Here is a 21,206-nt window from a genome sequence, read left to right as displayed (position 1 = left end):
AGAGCCACCAGACAAGATAAAAAGCAAGATTGACAAGATGAAAAGAGAAGATAAAAAGCAAAATTAAAGTTGTTCGTCTTATTGTAAAAGTAGGTTAGTAGAGTAGGAATAATTAAAGTATGAAAATTCGTGGATAGACATGTGTAAAGTAATATGCATTATTAAAGTAGTAGGACAGATGTAAATTAGAAATAGTATAGGACAGATGTAAAGTAAGTAGAAGCATCTCTACTTGTATAAATAGAGAGCGATTAGGCACATCTAAGGCAAGTCTTTCTCAACGGAAAGCAAGCCTCTTTGTAATACTCTCAAATAAATAAATATCAAGTTTTAATCTATGCTATGGAGCAAATTATACCAGATCTCATAGAAAACAGGTATATTTATTTATGATTATGCATAGCTAAATCTATTAATTCCTGAATATCATAGCATGATTAAATAAGTTCATACTAGTTATTATATACTAGAATTATTTGAAGCATGTTTTCTAGTTTGTTAACATGGGGAAAAAAGGAAAAACTTCCAGACTATGTCATCCTAAAGTTGAAACCATAGGCAAGGAAGTCGTGAGGGGAGTAAACAGAGTTGAGGCGCTGTTAGTAAGGGAGTACCTTTGAAAGTATGATGTTAACAGTGACAGGAGGACATGGTTGAGAATAAACTAGTTTATAGTAATCTAATATGAATTACATTGATTATGCATATGATATAAGGGAATTATTAATTAAACAACAGATCATTAATATGACTACTTATCTACATGATGAAATGATATTAGCTTATGAAACACTGATTTTATATATTCTAAAAAATATAAAAATAATTGAATTTAGAAGAATGATATGGGAAAAAATATTTGACTTAGAAGAACTAGAACTAGCAACTCAAACATGGTATGAAATAGACGAAATAAATGAAATAGATATAGACCTAGAACGAATTAATATTTGCGATCTAGAATTAGAATACTCAGACTAATGATAAATTACGAATACTTCCAACACTGGCAAGAAACTACTGAAGAAATAACTTTACTAGGAGATCTAATAAAAGAAAATATAGAAATATATCAAAGAATCCAAAATATACAATACATAGAATACATACTAGAAAATATAAGAGAAATAATTAGACTAATACCTTTAAGGAAAGAATATTATGATAAAGCTTTTAATGCCTAATAACATACTCATAAACCCCCCACCCACCCAAAATTAGTAATTTTAAGAAAATTTTCAAAAATGATTTTCCCAAGAAATTTTGAAAGAAAAATTACTATTGCAAAAAACAGGAAATTGGAGATTAAAAGGCCACATAGAAACTTGCATGCTACTAGCATGATTAAAATGAAAATCTGATAGAAAACACTTTATTTTATTTAAAGAAAAATAATTATCCATACATTAGGAAAACCTCATGGCAACCTAAAAATCATAGGCTCTGCACATGGCAACATTTGTACAGTCACGAACAGACTTCTACAGTTTAACTTTTACACCCCTTGTACAGTTACTTTTATCTCATCGACAGTGGCATCAGGTATGTTTAACATCTGAGCCCTCACCTAATGGCTAACCCAACTCTACGTATACACCTCGAACTAATAATGTACAACTCAAGTACTACAAACATTTTTTTTTTAAAGATGCTCCATGGTAACAGATAGAGCCAAAGCTAGACAACAGAACAAAGACGAGGACACTCGACCTAGCCTCAGTTAGCTGTACAATTTCCTTCATATGCCATCTAAGTAGAATACGAAGCCAGAAAGCTGATCCTCCTCTCTGCAAAACATGCAACACCTAGTTAGAAATGCACTTCCACTCTGGGCACTTTGTGACCATAGACAAATTTAATATTTAGTGCAAAGTTCCAGAATTGATGGTGGGGGAGGGGTGGGGAAGGCAGCTTCATCAAGTTCAAACTAGAGTATAGCAAAACTAACATAGACAAAAAGAAGATATTGAGTGAACTATGGAAGAAATATTGATACCATAAAATGAGATGTCAGTATAACAAAATATAGACAGGTAAAGACTTGACTTATCATAAGGCGAGAAGGGAGGCAAAAGAAAGAATACCTCCAGCAGCAACTAGTTTCTCTACACGGGCAACTATGTGCTTTCCATAGGTATATTTCTTCAGAGCATTTAAATGAACTTTGATTCGGTTGAGAATTAGTTCAAGTTGCTGGTCATCACAGTTCTCCAGCACTTTTTGTACAACATAGTTTGCAAACTGATCTTTCATCATCACCTGCACATAAATCATACATAAACGAGCACCCTATCAACACCAGCAAGATACTTTTCCTACTGCCTGAAGTTGAAAGACAGTTGCTCACAAATACCCTCTCCCATCAACAAAAAGAATTTGACAGTACAAGCTGAAATTATGTAATTTTCAGAATGAATCTAGAAATCAATTCCTACTTCTTGAATAAATATCACATACTTAGAAACTATATACAAAGTATTATAATTCACAATTTTTTGTAAGTAAAGATATTATAAAATGTTTTTAAAGAAATCATAATTGAACATAATAAGAAGTTATTTGACTCCCTAAATATTAATTGTCATTTAACATAAGGAAATTGAGTATCCATGTCCAAGAAGTATGCCTGATAAGTTCTTAAAAATAAAATTTTCAATACATAGGATAAGAAAGGAAAACTGGCATAAATTGATAACTTGCAAAATCTTCACCAGAACCATATTTGATGGAAGAAATGTGGTTTTCAAAGTAGCTATCCTCCATTTCTCCACTTCAAGCAGCTTTTCTTTTCCATTGTTCATTTAGGGGTCGTTGGTTGGTGAACAAGTTATACTGGAAACCAGAACCATACAAGTCACTAGAAACAATAATCGACTTTAACCATCCCTATAGGTGCATGCAACATTCATCATTAAATAACTACTCATTGACAATGAAATTTAAGCGAAAATCAATCTATGAACTTTCTCACAACAACGAAGATGCAATTTTATCACCAACAAACTTATGTTCATGCATCACAGACAGAAACTCTCATTTCACAAAGAAACACACCATGTTTTTCCAGACAGAAACTCTCATTTCACAAAGAAATACCCCATGTTTTTCCAGACAGAAACTCTCATTTCACAAAGAAATACACCATGTTTTTCCAGAATACCATAAGCTTGGCAATCAAGTAATTCTCCACTAATGTAGGCATTCTCATGTTAAAATCATGTAGGACTTGCACGGGTATATTTTGTGGTAAGGGTGTTTGTAGAATCTGAAAATAATAAGCCAAATCCCCCTCTTTTTCACTTCTTTTTTTTGGGCAACTTTCGCCTTCTTTTGAAAATACATCCAACAACTTCCGTTACTTTTCAACGCATGGCTAAATTCAGTTGCCTCTCTTTCCTTTTTTTTGTCATAAATCAATTCTCTACACTTCCGCTTATAATTCCAATTAAGAGAGTGACACACGGGGGATTAGACAGGAGGGCTGTATCGGCTAATAAAAAAAATAGATTATTATAAGGCTCAAATTGGTTAACTAGGGATACTTATCATGAATGGTTGGTGAATTTAGGCTAGAAGGTTAATCAAAGAAAGCCTACAATCATATTCTTCCTCAAAAAGTCCTAGAATTTTGCCTCAAAAACTACCATGTCAAGTTCTAAATTTATTCAAACATGAGTACACATCTAGATATTCTCACCACACAATATTCAAGGATTGATAATGCCTCAACTTCACATGCCAACAAGTGTGCAAATTTCGAAAAATAAAACGAGCAACACAACATCTAGATAGGAATCAATCAATTTCTATCTGTAGCACTTGTTCAACAATTATGCTACGACTCTTATCCTAAAAACAACGTCTGATTCAAAACAAATACGACAATGGTAAAAGAATAAGACAAAAATCCCATAAAATTACAATAAAGAAATTACTTTAGCAAGAAAAACTTTTTTTTTTTTATTTACAACTCCTTCACCCCCACACTTAAGCTATGACATGTCCCCATGACATAAAGAAATTGCAAAAGTAAAGAAAACTTCCCTGACTCTCTTCAATCAGTGTCACAAAAATGTAGGGGTCTATTGTGCATGCTCGGCCAAGTGCGTGTAACCAAGCCATGATCTTTTTATCTGATTTGCTCGTGTTAACAAAGAGTTCACCTAGCTTCCTATGCATATTAGCCATCGAAGATTGTATCTCAGTTACTTGTGTTTCAAGGGAGTGGAATCGTTCCTCCCATGACAGTCCCATTGTATCCTGAGTGATAGGGCAACTCTTCCACTTCATCAGAGTCATCCTTGACTCTTGCTGGCTCTCTTACTTCTATTCCAATTGACGTTCTATCAACTCTAAACTTTGGACCAGCCATAAGAGTAACATCTGACTTGTTGAATTTAACAGCGGAAAGTCAACATAGCCTTATGATAAGAGCTAGAAAAAAATAAGCATACTTGGGAGAAGTGGTTTTTTCTAACATCTCTTCTTCAATTAATAAGCCAGGCATGATAAACAATTTTTTCATCAAACAAAAGATAAGGGCCGCTCTAAAACCATGTACCTCAGTTGTATTTGTGGAGGGAAGAATATGGCTAGAGATTATATGCAATCAACACTTTGCCTTGGTGTTCAAACTCTTAGAGTGGAATTTGTGGTTCACCTTTCAACTACTGCACTATGCACAGATAACCTCTGCGAACATGTTCCATTGGTAAGGCTCTTTCTAGTTTCTTGTATGTATTATATATGCATCACGTGTCGTATCACTAAATCTTGGGAGGTTATAGGTGTGTTCAATGGCTTCTTGTGCAAAATTTACCTCCTTCCCCCATACCATACAAACAAGATACTCATGTTCAGGCAAGTCACATAAACTTCCACAACTATTCAAAAAGAATTTCCCACTGGCGACGCATGATCTCCAAGTAAGCCAGATCTGGCATTTGCCTATCAAGGAACCCCTATCAACTCCTTTTTCGACTGTGGCTTTTTTGAATGATTTCACTTTTAAAGTGTTATTGAGCTTCCCAAGAAACAAATCTGGTTGCATCAAATGACTTCAACAGTTCCGGCTCTTTTCCTTTTGAAGATTTTGAACCTCGAAGAACTTGCTTTTGTGCTTGGAACAACCCCTAAATATTTTTTTCTTTCTTAGATTTTCCATTTTGTTGAGTGTCCTGCCAATAATAATCCAATCAAATATAATCTTGACATTCCAATCTTAACAATGTGCACCAAAAATCATAAATTGTGATTGCTTTTTCCTTTTCTTTTTTTTCCAAGTTTTCTTCTCTTTTTCTTTCATTGAGACATTTTTATCAAATACCTTGTGTGCATCCATGTTGTTACTTCAATTGTAACAAAATGAGTATAATCTACACCCAACAATCAAGTAGACAACAATATTGACATTCTTATGCAACTTAGTTCATCAAACTATTCAAAACAAATACATACAATTCTTCTTTGTTTCAAGGTTCTTTAATCAACATAAAGTTTGTGCAAGAAGAATTGTATGTATTTGTTTTGAATAGTTTAATGAACTAAGTTGTATAACAATGTCAATATTGTTGGCTACTTGATTGTTGGGTGTAGATTATACTCATTTTGTTGCAATTGAAGTAACAACATGAATGCACACAAGGTACTAGATAAAATGTCTAAATAAAAGAAAAGGAGAAGAACAACTTTTTAGAAAAAATAAAAGAAGAAAAAGGCAATCGCATATCATGATTTTTGGTGCACATTGTTAAGATTGGAATGTCAAGATTATATTGATTGGATTATTTTTCTAATTGACAGGACACTCAACAAAATGGAAAATCCAAGAAAGCAAAAAATGTAGGGGTTGTTCCAAGCACAAAGGCAAGTTCTTCGACAAGGAAAGATTCAACATCTTCAAAAGAAAAAGAGTCGAAATCGTTGAAGTCATTTGATGCAACCAGATTTGTTTCTTGGGAAGATCAACAACGGTTTAAAAGTGAAATCATTCAGAAAAGTCATAGTCAAAAAAGGAGTTGCTAGGGGTTCCTTGATAGGCGAATTCAACAAGGTTTACTAGGACAATGTGCATCGCCAATGGGAAATTCTATTTGAGCAACCCAAGGAGGCTAATATGACAGTTGTGATGAAATTCTATGCAACATGAGCATCTTGCTTATATGGTACGGGGGGAAGAGATAAATTTTGCACAAGAAGTCATTGAACGTACCTATAACCTCCCAAGATTTAGTGGACACGTGATGCATATCATAAGACATACAAGAAAGAGCCTTACCAATGGAACATGTTCACTGAGGTTATCTATGCATCAGTACAGCCAGTGCAGAACACTAAGGCAAAGTGTTGGTAGCATATAATCACTAGACATATCCTTCCCTCCACCAATACAACTGAGGTACACGGTTTTAGAGCGGCCCTTATCTTTTGTTTAATGAAAAAATTGCTCATCATGTCTGGCATATTAATTGAAGAATAGATGTTAGAAAAAGTCACCTCTCCCAAGTATGGTTATTTCTTTCCGGCTCTTATCACAAGGCTATGTCAACTTTCCGGTGTTAAATTCAAGAAGTCACATGTTACTCTTACGGCTGATCCAAAGTTTAGAGTTGATAGCAAGCAAGGATGACTCTGATGAAGTGGAAGAGTTGCCCGATCATGTAGTGCCACCTGCTCAAGGCACTCAGGATTCAATGGAACGGTCATGGGAGGAGCGATTACACTCCCTTAAAACTCAAGTAACTGAGATACAATCTTTGATGGTTGATATGCATACGAAGATGGATGAACTCATTGTTAACACGTCGGATAAAAAGATCATGACTTAGTTACGCACGTTTGGCCGAGTATGCACAATGGACCCCAACATTGTTTCTGACACTGATTGAAGAAAGTCAGGGAAGTTTCCTTTACTTTTGTAGTTTCTTTATGCCATGGGGACATGTCATAGCTTAAGTGTGGGGGTGAAGGAGTTGTAAATAAAAAAAAAGAGTTTTTCTTGCGAGGGTAACTTCTTTATTGTACTTCTATGGGTTTTTTGCCTGATTCTTATGTCATAATCATCTTTGTTTTGAATCAGACTTTTTTAGGATAAGAATCATAGCATAATTGTTGAACAAGTGCTAGAGGTAGATATTGACTAATTTCTATCTAGATGTTGTGTTGCTTGTTTTATTTTTGAAATTTACACACTTGTTGGCATGTGAAGTTGAAGCATTATCAATCCTTGAATATTGTGTGGTGAAAATATCTAGATGTGTACTCATGCCTTAAAGAATCTAGAACTCAGCATGGTAGTTGTTTAGGCAAAATTCTAGGACTTCTTGAGAAAAATATGATTGTAGGCTTCCTTTGATTAACCAACTACTGGCCTAAATTCACCAAACGTTCATGACAAGTATCCCTAGTCAACCAATTTGAGCCTTATAATAATCTATTTTCTTTGATTAGCTGATACAGCTCTCCAGTCTAATCTCTCGTGTGTCACTCTCTTAATTGGAATTATAAGATGAAGTGTAGAGAATTGAATTATAAAAACAAAAAAAAGAGAGTTGAATCTAGCCATGTGTTGAAAAGTAACGAAAGTTGTTGGATGTGTTTTCAAAAGAAAGCAAAGGTTGCCAAAAGAAAAAAAAAAGAGAAAAAGTGGGTGATGTGACTTACTATTTTTCAGATTCTACAAACACCCTTTTTCCACAAAATACACCCGTGTAAGTCTTACATGATTTTAACTTGAGAAGGCATACATTAGTGGAGAGTTACTCGATTGTCAAGCCTATGATATTCTGAAAAAACATGAATGTATTTCTTTGTGAGAGTATATGAAATGAGAGTTTCTGTCTATGATGCATGAACATAAGTTTGTTGGTGATAAAATTGCATCTTCATTGTTGTGAGAAAGTTCATAGATTGATTTTCGCTTAAATTTCATTATCAATGAGTAGTCATTTAACAATAAATGTTGCATGTACCTATAGGGATGGTTGGAATCAATTACTGTTTCTAGTGATTTGTGCGTTAAAGTCTAAAGGGGATCAAGTTTGTTCTAATTTGCTCGGGATGAGCAAAACTTCAAGTGAGGGTATTTGATGGGCAATGGAATGAGATGATTTTAGACAAATTTTAAATATGAATTTTGCAATTAATGGTCTGCTTTGCATATGTGTAGGGTTGCTAATTCAAGTATTGAACATGATTAGTGAAAAGGGCCAACAAGAATGCTAAGGGAATTAAAAAAAAGGAACAAAAGCAAACATTTGCAGGTTGTTGCACTTCCCCGCGCTCGGACTCCTACCGCGCACCCACGGGGCAAGTTTTGTTGTTGTTGTCCTTCCGCTTGCTCAGGCTCCCAGCGGCGCGCCCGCGCGGCGTGGAGGCATGCACACATTAAAAGAAGGGTACTTTTGGAATTTCACGAGGGACCATATGCTATATGATGTTGGAACTTGCTCCAAGGCTATATGATGTTGGAACTTGCTCTAAGGCTGAAGTACAAAGAAAAGAGCAAAGAAAAGGCTAGGTTACGAAGGAGAGAAGAAGGAACACTCGACACACTACTTAAATGCAAAATAGGAGTTGAGATTTAGAGTTTGGTTGCTATGTCTTCTATTACATCTTTGTTCTTAGTAAACTTATTCTCCTCCATGGAGTAGATTCTTAGATGGTATTTGACAAACATGTTGACTTGTTGTATTGATTAGTATGTTGGGATTTTGATTTTCGTTCTTATCTTTGAACTTATTATGGGAGCTTTAATTAAATTGCAACTATGTTCATTATCTTATGGAAAAAAGGTCAAATATACCCCCGAACTTTCAAAAATGGTACATATATATCCTCCGTTATACTTTTGGGTCATACATACCCTCACTGTCATAATTTTGGATCATATATACCCTTTGATTAAACGGAAAAGCACGTGACATGATCTCAAATATTTGCCCTATTTTATTTTATTTTTTATCCAGAATTTAACTTTTTTAATCCAAAATTTAATTTTTTTTATCCAATTTTTTTTTATTTTTAAATCCATTCATTCACTTGGCTGATTTCTTTGATCTCCAATATCAATACATCTAATTTCAACACCGATCCAACACCCATTTCCAATTAATCACTATTGGCAAGATCCTTCTCAAATTTTGATGTCAATAATTCAACACCGATTTATTTTCAAGGTCTCTAGATTTCCATCACTCCCCCTCCCATAAATCTCAGATCAATGGTGAAGGTCTGCAATTTCAAGCTCTGCAGATCTGCAATTTTCAAGCTTTGTAGACCAAAATATGTTTGAGAAAAATTCAACACTCACAATTCAAAAACAAAAAAAAGTGAGCAGATCAAACTACTCAAATCTAAGCACCAAGAGAACAGAGAACGGAATTTTATCCTTCACAAATGTAATCAAAACTAAAGCAATTAGATCTTCCAGAAAGTGTTTTCCGAAATACACCATAAACCCTAAATCTCAACCACATTAGGAAAACAAATCAACCAAAAGTTCGATCTTTGGCTAAGAAACAGATACGAGCCCTAACTGATTATTTAATTTTCTTTCCTTATGGATGAGAGATCAATTAAAATTATATATAAAAATGTGAAATGTGTCGAAGATTGAGAGAATTTTCCAGTGATACAGCGACATTTCTGGTGCCGCCGGTGAGAGAGAGGAAAAAACAGAATATGAACTTGGAGAGAGAAAGAGAAGAGAGAGATTAAATTTTGGATAAAAAATAAAATAAAATAGGGCAAATATTTGAGAACATGCCACGTGTTTTTCCGTTTGATCAAAGGGTATATATGATCCAAAATTATGACGGTAAGGGTATGTATGGCCCAAAAGTATAACGAAGGATATATACATACCATTTTCAAAAGTTCGGGGGTATATTTGACCTTTTTCCCTTATCTTATTTAATCGAAAGAGGAATATCTTATGAATATTATTGCATAATCTTGTGTGGGTTTGAATCAATATATCTTCTCTAAAGTAATTAAAAGAGCTTGTTGATGATTGTTGATTGAATCACACGGAAAAATAGTCGATAGACATTACTTCCTTAAGAATAATCCATAACATGTTCTTACATATTAGGATCACTGTGTTATAATTAGTTTATTTCTTTAACTTGAGATTTACTCGGAAGAGAAATCTAACTCTTAATGATACTCTAATCAACTATCAAATTCGAGAGAATCGATAGAACTTTAGATGTGATCAATGAACATGGTCAAATCACGACTATCATTATGCACTTGTTTCGTCTTTTACCCAACCAATTGTTTTAAATTGTCATTTAGTCTATAAATGTGGTTCATAACCACAACCAACTCTCTTCTTTTGATCACCTGAATAATAGTTAGCAAGATTTGGTTGAATTATTATTTGCACCAATCCATGTGGAGACGATCTTTATACTATACTTAGTGCTAAACTTATAGGGCTCGTTGTGTGAGGGATTAAAAATAATAGTGATGGGATAAGGAAATAGTGATGGGATAAAAAAAATTATCTTGTTTGGTTGTCATGTTTGGGATAACTTATTCCACCATTTATATCATAGTGATGGGATAAGTTATCCCATATACATGGTGGGACAAGTTATCCCAGGATAACTTAACCTCAGGATAAGTTATCCTGGGATAACTTGTTTCCAACCAAACAACCCCATAGTGTTTGTGCTCATCACAACCCAACCCACACCATAGGAAAAGCCCAAGCTGTGCATTTACCCGATTTCACTAGTTAAGGACAAATGCTTGTGACAAGAAGCATTTGTTCACAGAAAATCATCTACATCAGGCCACCTAAAAAGAGAAATTATATCTGAGTAGATCATGTTTATATTAGACAGCCAAAAGTACAGAGAACTCTAAGTAAACAGTGCATACCACTAGTGAAGGAAGAATCTGAAAACTAACAGACCTGAAGAGGACCATTTTCATCGTCAGAGCCAAGCATCTCATCTACCAATGTCTGGCGTTCTTCACGAGTTCCAAAGGTTAAACACTTCTCCACAACATTTGAGGCAAATTTCTGCTGGCTCATCTGAACTATCTGCCCCATCGGCTTATTAATTATAGAAGTGCGCTCCTCTGGCTTTCCATGTTCCAAGACGTGCTATTACAAAACAAATCAGTACTACAGGAGTAGTCAAACATCTAAGCTAAGACACGATAAGAGAATAAAATTTCTACCCAACCCCCAAAATAGGGAGAGCTGAGGACCTCGGCCTGATTCTTATCAACTGTACAACATTGAGACATGAGAATGCGTGAAGATTTGCTAAGAATGAGAAATGCATCAAATTTATGAATAAAAATTGTACGCCAATCCACATGGGAATTTAAATAAACGTTAACATCAATTTTCATTTATCTGTCCCATTGAGAGACAAATGAAAAGTCCTTAAATATAAAGAATGGTGGTATATCAGAGGCCTTCTCCACAATGCACTATCTAACAAATGAAAAAATTAAACACCAAAAGTTCATGTACCAATCTTTTTCAAAAAAGAAAAGAGAAACCAGTATGGAAAAGAAGATGATGGTTTTAAGTTTTAATAGATTAGTGCACATCTTCAGGTAAATTATCATTCTCTTGAAACATCCCATTGGTAATTAGCTATGGAGGTTGAGATATGCAGCAGACCTGAACGACATAATTGCCATATTGATCTTGTGCCAGCATGCAAATAGATTGCAAAATCTTCTTCATCACAATGTTCTGTGTTTCAGGATTATGGCAATGTTCCAAGACTCTCTGTCATGAGAAAGTAAATCAGAAGTAAAGATCATCCCCCAGACACTAAATACCAAAGAAAAACAAAAAATTTACAGGCAATTCAGTCTGACCTGTATGACCCGACATCCATATGGATGGGTGGACAATGTCACAACTTGATCATAAAATGTGGAAACGACAAACTGGATGGCATCCTCGGGAATGCATTCAATACACTTCCGGATAACATGATTCCCATTTTGATCTCTAACGCAACCCATAGCATGACCATCAAGCTCTGTGACCATTTTGGTTTGCTGATCCAGATCAACAACCTCTACTGCCTGAAATATTCAAGAAGGCATAAGAACAGAGAGAACGTCAGATATTTCACAGTGATGTGTCATAGAAGAAATCCTTACAACAGTATGATGCATAGAAAATGTATATATTGGATTATAAATTTGCCAATTTCCATTAGTTGAGACACTAGGTATTATTCAGACCTAAGACCAATCAATATATTCATGATATAGAATCAACAGTTCTATAGCAATGCAATTAGAGACAGGAAACAAGGCCACTCCATCGAAAAGCCTTGGATACCAGTGAACCCTAAAAGTCAAATTTACGCAACATTTCCGTATAATAATTTATTTTTTTCAAAATGATCACTTTCATATCATAATTTAAAATCATTACTTTCATATTAGACCAAGATGGTATCAACTTTCCAACCTTACAAAGGGTATGCCTTATCTAAATACATAAATAAGCTCAGATGGTTCCCATTTACTTGGGAGAGTGAATTTTGGCATACTAAGACAAGAACTTTGCATAATATTTGAGAAAGGAAGTTGTTATGTCATAACAGTCCGATCATAGTAAACAAGGCAAAATTTTGGATGTTTAGCTCCTAATCACATAGTATGTCCATTTTTAACAAGGACGAGAAGCAACTAATATGGCTTCCAGGGAGACAATCTGCCATAGGAATAAGATAGCCCCAGTAATTTAGCTTATGAAGAAATGAGATTCCACTTTATGTGATAGGATAATAGCCAAGTTGCAAGGGTATTAACTTTTTCCACAGCTCTAGCAATACGTAGCCAATTTTGCAACATAATTCTCTTCAAAACGAATTAACTATTTCCCCAGTAATAGCTATGGTGATCCTCTAGCATGTTTCCATGGAAAAAATACGACATTTTTAAAAATAAATAAGAAGGGAAGGAAATATGAAGAGAAGGGAAAAGACAAGAACACTAGAAGAACATCAGAAACCAGTGATGTGAAATTGAAACAACACAGCAACGCCTTTCATTTGTTGAATTACTGGAGTTTCCAAAGGAAGGCCTATTTTAACATCAGTTTGTGATTCAACTTCTCAACTAACGTTACTTGCTAAATTACCATACATACGCCAGCAGAAAACAAGACTAGTAGCCTGTTTTCCAAGTTTTTGGGAAGCTAACAACACTCCTTTTTTGTTCAAAAAAGAAAACGTTTTTGAGACTTGAGGTGTCTGGCCAAAATAGAAACGTGCTCTTGAGCAACAACATAAACAATTTATTTTACTTATGGGATGAAGATACAAACTCTATCTACTTGCAAAGACGCAGAAGCAGAAAATTAATTTCACAAGACAAAAATATATGTACCATAAATTTATAATTACCAAACTATCCTTTATTAATTAAACCTTTTCCATTTTTTTTTTTGTTTCTACCACTCCTTACCCGTCTCCTTCTCATCATCCTCTTTGGAATAGTCTCTCAACTATAAATGCGATCTCCTTTTCCTTTATCTTTCTACCATTTCTCCTCTCCTCTTTGAAATAGAGAAGGTAGAAACAAACAATTAAAAAAAATCAAGACAAAAATATTCTTATACTATAGATAAAAGGGAGTTGCTCGGATGGTGAGCACCCCTAACTTCCAACCCGAAGGTTGTGAGTTCCAGTCACCATGGGAGCAAAAAGGGTAGAAGCTCCTAGGGAGTGGTTTAAATATGTATATATATATATATATATATAATCTTACTATAAATTTTTGTTTACCAAACTATTCCTTGTTAATTTAAGTACAATTTTAATTCTTACTATATATATTCTTACTATAATTTTTTGTCTATTTCTAATGATTGGAAATAATAAAATATTTTTAATTTATTTCTATCTTAAATAATATTAATTGTAAAATGAACCTTGATACTACCCTTTTTCATAATTTGACACGCAAAAGCACTCTTTGAAAAGATTGGTCAAACACAATCTGCTTATCAAATAAAGAAAAAGCACTTCTCTGATGAATTGGTCAAACACAAACGGCTACCCTCAAAAAGTACTTTTCTGAAGTTATTCTGATAAAAACGCTACTAAACATAAGCAGTTTCTGGCAGTGTGGCCAAACAGGCTCTTAACAGGACACATAAGGATCAGGCGATAAAAATCATCCTGAATGACACTACACATCATACATTATCGTAAATTATAAAGTGTAACGAATCCAGATTATAAAGAGTATGAAAGATGGTATGGCAATCAATTTATGAACAGATATAATTACTAACACAATTAATACCTTCTGAACCACTCGGCAACCATACATTTGAAGAGAAAGTGTTAGTACATGCCCATTGAGCTGGTCAGCTAGTTCTCTAATCTGAGATGCACTTCCATGTTCAAAAAGCTGAAAAAGTGAAAAAGAAAGAAAAAAAGAGAACAAAGAAGATCATGTTTCTGATTCCTTATGAATCAGAGCATTTTGCTCACAAAGTAAAGACAAGATACACCAAATATTGACTTGGGCTAACAAGCACATCCAAAATGATTGTGAAAAAAAAAACATATCTGCACGAACACACCTTTTGGATCACATAATTACCGAACACATCAGTCATCAATGAGAGAGCTTGGGGCATAATTTCACGGAAAACCATGTTCTTCTCCTCTGTGGTAGCAGTCTCCAATTTTTGTTGAATGAACCTGCTTCCATACTGGTCCACACTGATAACAGAAGGCTTTTAATCAACTTATAAACTTATATAAGTCCAGATGAAATGGAAGGAAAGAAGTATTAGACACTAAATTCACCTGAACTCCACAACATGGCCTTCAATCTCCGACAACTCAAAACACTTACTTTTGTTGCTCTTAACCTCATCCAATAATGAAGAAGCAAAGCATTCTCCCAAGTTAGAACCAGGGTCAGAATCCCAAGCTCCCATTACACCAGATAAGTTCCTCATTCCTAAAGGAAAATGTACATACCTTTCCCCATACCTCACATAACTATCAGGTCCAAAGGGAGAATTTTGAAGAGATGCACTAGCCAAAGGACTTCCAGGATACGACATATTAACACCAAGACCTAGATTACCATAGTAACCATTATTAAAGCCACAAGATTTTCCAAGACGAGAAAAATCATACTGTGATTTTTGAGACGCAAGCAGCGCCTCAATATATGCTTTCTGAATCTCAAGCAAATCCATGTATGAATTGCCAAGAGATTCCCTGTTAACCGTTGGGTCATTGACAGCTGATAGCTGAGCAGCAAGATACTCGGCTGATCTCAAGTACTGAAGGTGCATGGGATCCATCTGACACAATTGCACTGAACCACCCAAGGTCTGATTACCAAGTCTATTAATGTTCTGTAATTCAGCTGCGACAGCCAACAGATTAGGACCCAAATTCAGGCCTCCTCCAATTGCTCTAGGGTCAATTCTACAGGCACCCATTGCTGCCCCAGCAGCAATATTTTCAAATAATGAAGGAAAATTACCACCACCAAGTTGGCTTTCCGACATTGACAGTGATGAAGGGTTCATACCATAACCTCCTAAAACATATGGAGACAACATTGAATTAGGACTATCAACAGTTGGATAGTACAATGGTGAACTTCCTCCACTGCTGAGAGTTGGGGTAGAAGGCCCTATCAAGTATGAAGCAGCAGAGGAACATGCAGATTTATGAAACTGAACTGATTCAGACTTGTTTAAATAGGAATGCTATTTTATAGGATTTTGATCCTTCTGCAAATGAAAGAGGTTCCGGTGATAGTCAATCTCATTATGAATTTGAGTGTTTTGATGCTTCCATTCATCTCCCGTAGCATTCACTGACAAACCCATGCCAGAAAATGCAGTTACCAGATCAGTGTACTCGCCAATATTAGATGAAATGTTCTCTGATGTGTTTGGGACATCTAGGTTTCTTTTGTCTAGTGAGCTTATCCTTCCTCCACCAGTAGAAGGAAAACGAAGACTAGGAGCTCTAGCTACAAGCTGAGGGTCAGGGTTGGTACTTTGTGACAATGATGCACCCAAAGCAGAAGCAGAAGATTGAGAGCCTGATGTGTTGACTTTTTGGAGTGCAGATGTGCCTTGAATCTTTGCATGAGAATGTACTGCATCCAAAGATGTCAACTCATGATGGAGATGAGCAAATTGGGACTCAGAAGGATCAACAACATCACCAAATGCACGGCTAGCTGGACGAGAAGAATGCCTCGAAGTAGATGTTGTGTGACTCATACCACCCTACATTTCCAAAGAAGTCTCAGAACAATATGCCCACAGCCCTTTAAATGAAGTCAGCAGAAAGAAAAAAGAACTTGTGCAACAAGCTGAATATAGGAAGAATAAAAAAAAAAACAACTTGCAAGCACACTAAAAAGTAATCATAAGAACTAGGTAAATTGTAAACCAAAATAAATGATAAAACAAACTTTTACAGGTGTACCACGACATTAAGCAGTGCTGGTGAAAAAAGGAAAAGGACAATTGTTGGCATCGGTATGAGGTTTCTCAAGGTACATCGAAAATGTCACTAACAATGACATGAATTGTGAATAACAAACTCGGACAGACCGCAGTCACCAAAATAAATGATAATACAATCTTTTACAGGTGTACCATGACATTGAGCAGTGCTGGTGAAAAAAGGAAAAGGACAATTGTTGGCATCGGTATGAGGAGCAAATTGTCTATTAGGAAATGGGGAAATCGAATGAGTGAAAGTGTTTGGATTCTCTTCCCAACACGTGTCTGACACACAACATTCCCAACTTGAAAAATATGATGATTAACTCTCATAAGTCATACCCAAGCATATGCTGTCCCGTTGAACAAGCTGGAGCAACCAAATACTAGGACAGATTTAAAATAATGAAGTCCACAAAGTGTACAAAGGCACCAGAGAAAGGATTACACATTTGCAGAAACCCTTTTGACCAATTTCCTCGAGATCAAGAAAAATAATTTATTGTGGATATGTTGCCTGAAAGAGTCCAAGATACCTCAGGCTACAAATGTGATACTCCAACTCAATAAAGAATTTTTTTTGCAAGAAATGACAACTATAGAGACATAATAACAGGAAATCTGGCAGACATAATAAAAATAGAAAGTCAATTCAACAGATTTCAGAAATGACAAGTAGACACAATACACAATTCACAACAGCAATTAACCGACATGCGCTTGATCCTCGGACCACCAACTTTTGAGTGGATAAAATCCAAGAGTGAACGTTTTAACTATATATATACCTTCTTTTTCCTTTTCTCCTTTTGAGTCCAAGGTATCCAAAACGCACGGGTCGAAAAACTTCACACATTATAAAATACTAATGAACACACTTTGACAATCAAGGAAAAGCTTTGAAAAAAGCAATTATGACATATATATAATTAAAGAAGTAATAATTCCGAAGGGGAAAACCAAGCCAATACATGAATACAAATAGTAATATTACGGACAAGCAATATCCAAAAATGCAGACATAACAAGCATGTTACTACAATATCAAAGAATCGTCTTCCATATGCAGAAAGGGATATTAACAGAAAGCATTCAACAACCTCTATAAACAGGAATAACATTTCAAAGTTACTAAACAGGCACAACAAATTAGATAACAAATTGATTAGAAACGTAAAGCTAACAAACCAAACCAATACTTCAAACATCCTATTGTATTTTCCATTTCTCTTGCACCTGAATCATCTCATCAACAATCTTCTGCTGGGTTCCTAATCCAAGCCCACGTAACCCAATAAGTCCATCTCGACTCCATTCCTTCTCGTCCTCAATTCCAATATCTCCATCTTCAACATCAACTCCTAACTGCATCGAAAAAAGTGATTTATGATCCGCTCCCTTGTCATCTTGATTAAATTTCCTGTTATCTCCAATACCCCCTAATGCCACAGCATTAGTAGCTCCGGCACCTTGCAGACGCTGAAGAGGGGGCGGAAGGCGAGGGTTAAGGTTGACGTTGGAGTAGTAGTAAGCAATGTAGGCTGAATCAGACCTCCATTCCTCTTCTGAAAGACAACCAAAATCAAAAGCAATGCAACTGAAAGTGCTAAGTGATCCTTCAACTGTGGGAGAAGTAGAATCAGTTGGGAACATGCTAAGCACTCTCTCTCGATCAATCTCCTGTTGCTGCCTCCTAAATTCGTTGGTTCCTTGTAGCATTCCGACGTTTGAATAACTATCAGTAATCATTGCACCTCCAAAACTGCAAAACGCTCACAACTTTTTAGCAGCATCACACAATTTTAGTTGATCATCAAATGGAGAAGGATGAAGTCATTGTTTCAGAGAAAGCTCCACGGGGAAGTGCACTCTAACAGTGAAGGAAGAAAATGAGGACTGATAAACAGTAGTGTACCGTTTGATCAACAGATGGACGGCTCAGATTGAGAGTTTTACTTCTTACGGTAAGGCATCGGTTTAGGGTTTTATTTCACGATTTTGGATGTAAATTATTAGTTTTCTAGTCTAGCGGCATGCATAAATGTATAAATTAAATGTCTAGATGATCTCTCCATTGTTTGGTCAAATAAAAAAAAAAAAAAATTATTTTGGCACTCCAACTAAATTTTATTCCATTTTAATTCTTTAATTCCAATTTTTATGTTTCATTTTGACATTTCTAAGTGATGTGGCAGAGTGTATGCATCACACTCAGGGGCGGAGCTACAGTAGTCGATGGGGGTTCGGCCGAACCCACTGGCTTTTCCATAGACCCTATATTTGTATTAAATTCTGAAGTAAAATGTATATATATTTCCTGCGAACCCATAATAACACTGAGGCGTTTGACCCAATGGTCACTGCGTACCCAACGAAATCATTCGTCCGTGCGGGATGTCTGTTCGAATCCTGGTAGCCCCAGTCTTTTTGGATAATTAAAAAAATAATTGTTAAATGAAAAAAAAAAACAAAGAAAAATAGTATTTGTATCGTACTCTGAAACTACAATATCTGACTATTGATTTCTACTCACATTCAAAAAGTTTAACTCATTTTTTTTTCAAAAGTTAGGGTTCTAACTTTTATTGTTGATCTAATTGTTGTTATCCAACATCTAGTCTCCGGTGTGTACTCTTGCCTCTCCCTTTTTTTTTCCTTATTTGTTTGCTTTGACATTGTACAATTAGTTATTCAAAAATTGATTTTTAATCTTTGATTCTAGGGTTATCCAACATATTGATAATTGATTATATTATATTAATTATTGTTTGCTTTTTAAAATTTCAACTTTTGACGGCATTAATGGTTCAAGATTATAGTGAAACTAGTAAAATATTTATTTTAGGTACCAAAATATTATTGCTGAATTCAATAATTTTAATCTCACTTAGAACAATATTGAAGATTATACTAAAAATGTTCAAAATTTTAATTTAAAAAAATATTTATCTTTCATTAAAAAGGACTTGCGAAGCATAATGGACAATGACTTTTTAAATGATTGTTTAGTTTGTTATATAGAAGATGAATTGTTTGAAAGTGTACCTAATGATGTGATCATTGATCGTTTTCAAAATATGACAACTCGTCGAATGCAATTGTAATTATAATGCTTATATATATATATATATATATATATATATATATATATATATATAAAAAAAAAATGTTTAAGTATTTTGTCATTTTTAGTGAATTAGATACTTGTATTTGTTTGTTAATTTGATGATTGTTACTTTAGGTTAAGATCGTTGTTCTTTTTAAAAATTTAGAACCCACTGACATGAAATCCTGGCGCCGCCTTTGATCACACTTTCTCTAAGAGAGTGAAATAAAAAAAAAATAAAAAAAAAATTTAAAAAAGTAATAAAAGATTAACCCTTCAACTCTATTTTTTTTTATGTACCATTTAAACACAAAATACTAATTTTATGATTTCTTTATTTCTATATATGCTCTTCAACTGCAATTTTGCATTTTTAAAATCATTGTTCATCCGTTAGTTATTGTAAAAAATTCAAATTGATGGATGATCATTGATTATTTTTTAAAAAAGTAACAATTTCTTTTTGAGAGTATCTCTATATTTTTGCGTGAAAAATAACCGACGAAAGTGTGTCGATTTTCTTTCCTAAGAAAATCAATGACAACCTAACGAAGTCTATCGAGTTTCAACATTTTTTTATAGTGTTATTAATTAGCAATGAACATGAGTTTTTCTTTACTCGTATTTAGTTGAATGAAAAATTAGAAAACTGGTATTTGAGTTAGTCCAAATAGATTAGAGATGAAAAAAATATGTGGTGTTATTTAATTTAATTAATTGTTTTAAAAAGAAAATCAACACACTTTGTTGATTATTTTTCACACAATAATGTACAAAAACTCTAGGAAAAAAATTGACGATAAAAAGTTTCTTCATTTTTATTTATGTTCTTCATTTCCACTTTTTCATTTTAAAAATCAACGTCATATCTTTTTTATAAAAAAAAAATAATAATGGATGAACATCAATTTTTTTTAGAGTTTTTGTACATTATTGTGTGAAAAATAATCGATAAAAATGTGTTGATTTTCTTTTTAAAATAATTAATTAAATCAAATAACACCACATTTTTTTCATATCTAATCTATTTGGACTAACTCAAATACCAACTTTCTAATTTTTTTCTTCAACTAAATACGAGTAAAAAAAAAACTCATGTTCATTGATAATTAATAACACTATAAAAAAAATGTTGAAACTCGATAGACTTCGTTGGTTTGTCATTGATTTTCTTAAGAAAGAAAATCGACGCACTTTCGTCGGTTATTTTTACACGCAAAAATACAGGGAAACTCTCAAAAAGAAATTGTTACTTTTTTAACAAAAAATCAATGATCATCCGTCAATTTGAATTATTTACAATAACTAATGGATGAACGACGATTTTTAAAATGCAAAATTATAGTTGAAGAGCATATATAGAAATAAAGAAATTGTAAAATTAGTATTTTGTTTTTAAATAGTACATAAAAAAAATAGAGTTGATGGGTTAATCTTTTATTATTTTTTAATTTTTTTTGTATTTTACTCTCTTAGAGAAAGTGTGATGCATACACTCTGCCACATCACTTAGAGGTGCCAAAATGAAACATAAAAATTGGAGTTAAAGGGTTAAAATGGAACAAGGTTGAGTTGGAGTGCCAAAATGAAAATTTAGGGACAAGTTTA

The 21,206-nt window shown here is 34.3% G+C and overlaps 1 pseudogene; it reads right to left on the bottom strand.

Annotated features, from left to right (window-relative positions):
* Nucleotides 1-1,368: 1,368 nt before the first annotated feature.
* Nucleotides 1,369-18,388, bottom strand: LOC125873131 (pumilio homolog 1-like; annotated as a pseudogene).
* Nucleotides 18,389-21,206: the final 2,818 nt, after the last annotated feature.

The sequence above is a fragment of the Solanum stenotomum genome, chromosome 8, assembly GCF_019186545.1.
Source record: "Solanum stenotomum isolate F172 chromosome 8, ASM1918654v1, whole genome shotgun sequence".
NCBI classification, from domain to species: Eukaryota; Viridiplantae; Streptophyta; class Magnoliopsida; order Solanales; family Solanaceae; genus Solanum; species Solanum stenotomum.
The sequence above is the reverse complement of the archived record's forward strand: the minus strand, read 5'-3'. Positions and strand labels throughout refer to the sequence as shown.